The following is a 4479-nucleotide window of genomic DNA, read 5'->3' as shown; positions in this document are numbered from 1 at the left end:
CAAATCAATCTTGGAGAACCAAGATGCTCCCTGAAGCTGGTCAAAGAGGTCATCAATCCTCGGAAGCGGGTAACGATTCTTCACCGTTACCTTGTTCAGCTCCCGATAATCTATACACATCCGATGCGACCCGTCCTTCTTCTTCACAAACAAAATCGGGGCTCCCCAGGGCGAACTGCTCGGACGAATAAATCCCTTGTCTAGCAGCTCCTGCAGTTGCGTAGACAACTCCTGCATCTCGGGAGGAGCCAACCGATACGGTGCCTTGGCTATCGGAGCCGCACCAGGAACAAGGTCAATCCTGAACTCCACCTGTCGCTCCGGAGGTATCCCAGGAAGCTCCTCTGGGAAAACGTCTGCAAAGTCTCGGACCACCGGAACCTCGCTCACTGTCGCCTTACCCGCCTCCCGGGTATCCATCACATACGCGACATATCCTGCGCATCCCTGCTGAAGGTAGCGCCTAGCCCTCGCTGCTGAACATACAGCGGGTCCATACTGGGGCCTCTCACCATGAATCACTAACTCTCCCCCGCTTGGGGTCCTGACCCGCACTAGCTGCTGCGTGCAATCTATCACAGCCCCATTAGGGCTCAGCCAATCCATGCCTATAATCACCTTGTTCCCACGCAACGGTATGGGAACCAAATCTACCAAGTAGCGCTCTTCGAACAAACGAAGCACGCAGTCTCGAAATACCATCGATGCCCGCACCGATCGATCATCATCAATCTCCACCTCCAAAGGGCAACCTAACTCGCCTGATGGCTCATGAAACTTCTTGCTAAGCGCAAGGGAAACGAATGATCGGGATGCACCCAAATCAAATAACACCTGAACTGGGAGGCCGTTCACATGGAACGATCCTAATGCATACATATACATACAGAGCACATATCAATAACATAACATCATAAAAATAAGATAGAGGGAAAGAATCATACCCATCACCACATCGGGTGCGGCGCGTGCCTCCTCGGTAGTCAGCTGAAATGCTCGGCTCCTCACCACTGGAGCCTCTGACTTGCCCTGCCGGCCATCCGTGATCCGCAGGGTCACTGGAACTGGCGCCTTCACTGGCGTTGAAACTATCAACTGGGGGCAATTGGCCTTCTTGTGGCCCCTCTGGTTGCAGTGAAAACACAGCAACTCTGATGTCTGAATAACTGCTGTCGGAGCAGTGCAATCCCTGCTGATGTGCCCAGACTTGCCGCACTTGTAGCAGCCTGATGATCCCATCCTGCATGCCCCCTCGTGCGGCCTGCCGCATTTCCTGCAGCGGCTCGGTCCTGACTGACCTTTCGGCCTACCATCTGATCCCTTGGGCTTCTTCCCCGAAGCCCCTCCTGCCTGTCCCTCCTCCAATTTCCGTTTCCGGATGTGCTCCAAATCTATCTCCCTCTCCCTCGCCCTGGCAATCATAGAGTCCAAGGTGGGGCAAGCCGAAAAGCTAACATGCTCCCGGATGTCAGCTCATAGCATATCATGGTAACGAGTCCTCCTCATGTCCTCGTCACCGGCATACTGGGGCACCAACAAAGCCCTCTCCCGGAACTTGGCGGTGATCTCCGCCACAGTCTCCGTCGTCTGTCTCATGTCAAGAAACTCCCTGGCCAGCTGCTGAAGCTCGACAGCCGGCGCAAACTCTGCCCTGAACCTGGTCACGAAGTCCGACCAGGTCATCGCCTCGATAGCTGAGGCTCCCAACGAGTCACCCACTGACTCCCACCAATCCCGGGCTCGGTCCCGTAAACATCCTGCTGCATACCTCACCTTCGACCCCTCGGGGCAGAAGCTAGTCAACTGGGCAGACTCGATGTCTGCAATCCATCTCCTGGCAGCAATGGGGTCTTTCACCCCATGGAAATCCGGCGCACCACTTGCCCTGAAATCCTTGAAGGACAGCGTGCGAGATCCTGACTGGCTAGATGCCATATCACTCCTGAATGCCTGAAGGCGATCCTCCATCAACTCCATGATCCCTTCCTTGATCGACCCAAAGAGAATGGGGGTCGACTCAAGGATGCCTCTGGTAATCTCTGACGCGATGAACTCGCGTAGTCCCTCATCAACCGGCTCGGAACCTGATCCCGAACCTGACCCCTCTCCTGAACCGCCATCTACCGGCCTCGATCGAAGTACCACCATTCTGCAATACATCACAACAATCATTAGTGACACTGATACTCCCTAAGGGATCACAACTACTTACAAGTTCCCTGGTCTTATCTTGGCCTTCCTTGGTTTGGGTACGGATCCTCTGCTTTCAGTAGTACGGGACCATACTACATTCCACATCTATCCGTACCTTCTTCAAGGAACGCCTCGACTCCACCAGATCCCTTTCACTACTGCTGATCACTGTTATACTCATCCTAGGCTTGCGCTAGGGAAATCTCTAATTCCACTCTAACCAGTCCTCAGCTGCTGCAGGCCTCCTTGTAATGCCAACTAGCCATTACCCGAATACCATCACATGTGACGAGGCTCAGATAATCCTTCGAGTACCCGACTCGTCCCTACAACGGTTGGACTCAAACAAGAGTTGCGCAGTAGGATCAAATCCGGCACTCAAAGATTATTCAACCCTGATCACATGTGACGTGACGCATTCGCCTAATGGCTAACTCCCATTATTCAGAGTCCTACATAGCACGAAGCAAGCAGCATTCAGATAAGGGTAACAATCTCAATTAACTCTATCTACTCTCAGGAACTGAGCTAGCATAAAGTGCTAAGCTCATACTACTAGGCATAACCTAAGCAGGCTATCCTACTTACTGTTTACTCAACAACTAGCATGCAAGTTCTCATACAACTGGAACACATAAAGCAGGCACATAAGGCATCACTCCTAGGTCCTTAGTCCTATTCTAGCATGCTGTTCTACAAAAGCTGATAAACATAACATAAACTTGTATGGGTACTTTGGGGAATACTTACTTGAGCTCGGCCGGTCGCGCACATCACACACTTCGTTCTTTCTCAAAACTCTTTTCTCAATTTTAGGAAACATTTTCTTTTAGAAAATCTTTTAATCCCTCGATTTGAGTTCAGACACTCCCGAAGGCATGTCCGAATCCCTCAAACTAGGGCTCTGATACCAACTTGTAACGACCCAAATTTCACATCCAAAAATTTCATTTTAAAAACATTACTTTAGAGAAACATTAATTGTTAAAAACATTGATTGATCAAACCATAACAAAACGTAAGCCATGTCTAAAATCAAATCATACAATTATCATAATATCAGAGTATAAATCCCAGAGAATCTCGTAAGTGCGAAAATCCGTGTGTGTGCATGATGTGCCGCTACCGCGCCGGCTCCTTCCCCTTCGACGAAGAGGTACCTGAAACCAAAACCATAAACTGTAAGCACAAAGCTTAGTGAGTTCCCCCATCGTACCACATATCATACAAACAATTAACACGCATACTGCCAGGCTATTCTGGGGTGCATGACTACCCGGTGCGGCCGTTCTGGGGTGCCGTCCTACCCGTGTCAATCCATTCTGGGGTGCTGACTACCCGTGTCAATCCATTCTAGGGTGTTGACTACCCGTCGGTCCTAACAATCGACCCTCGGAGACTATTCCACCCCCTACTGCTACTATCACATATATCATAACATAAACATACTATCAGATATATCTGGGGTGCCTGAACTACCCTTCGGTCCTGACAACCGAACACAGGGACTGGTCCCCTCATACTACCTCTATCGCATATAACATAACAAGCCAGCATGCAAACATATCATCACATACTGTCAGACGTATCTGGGGTGTCTGACTACCCTTCGGTCCTAACAACCAAACTCGACTACTATCACATACAACATATCATGCTAGCATATAACATATCAGGTAGTAGCAACGTAGATGATATCACAAAGACAATCATCTATCATACGTCTCCTACTGGTGGGTCGGCATTGTGGCCTTAGACCCACCGCTACTGGAAGGTAACTCACCTCGAATAGGCTGCTGGTCTGTGTGGGAACTGGCTGTCTACTGCTGCTGCTGCTAACGTGCCTCGACTGTAATTCCCACAAAACGATCAGTCAAACACACTAGATGTTCTTAGGGTAAAATGACCCTTTTACCCCTCACCAAGTCAAAGACCAGGTCAAAGTCAACTTCCAGTTGACTGGACTCGCCGAGTCCAGAGAGCAACTCGCCGAGTCCATCTCTCGCTGATCCGGTCCCACTCACCAGGTCCCTCTTTCACTCACTGAGTCACCCCTGACTCGCTATCCGGGACTTTGGGGCCGACTAGAGTACCAACTCGCCGAGTCCTGCGAGCAACTCGCCGAGTTCCTCGAGCAGGTCCTCTGCTTGCTTCCAATCCACACCAAAACACCCCATTCGAGGGTTTGGGGTTTCGAGACTACGTTATACGGTTAATTCCGTGCACAGGTACGAAGGGTTGAGCCTTTGACGCTTAAACCCCTCGTGTTCTGTGGATGTTCATATT

The sequence above is a fragment of the Lactuca sativa genome, chromosome 4 (assembly GCF_002870075.4).
Source record: "Lactuca sativa cultivar Salinas chromosome 4, Lsat_Salinas_v11, whole genome shotgun sequence".
Classification (NCBI taxonomy): Eukaryota; Viridiplantae; Streptophyta; class Magnoliopsida; order Asterales; family Asteraceae; genus Lactuca; species Lactuca sativa.
This window is presented reverse-complemented; position numbering follows the sequence as displayed.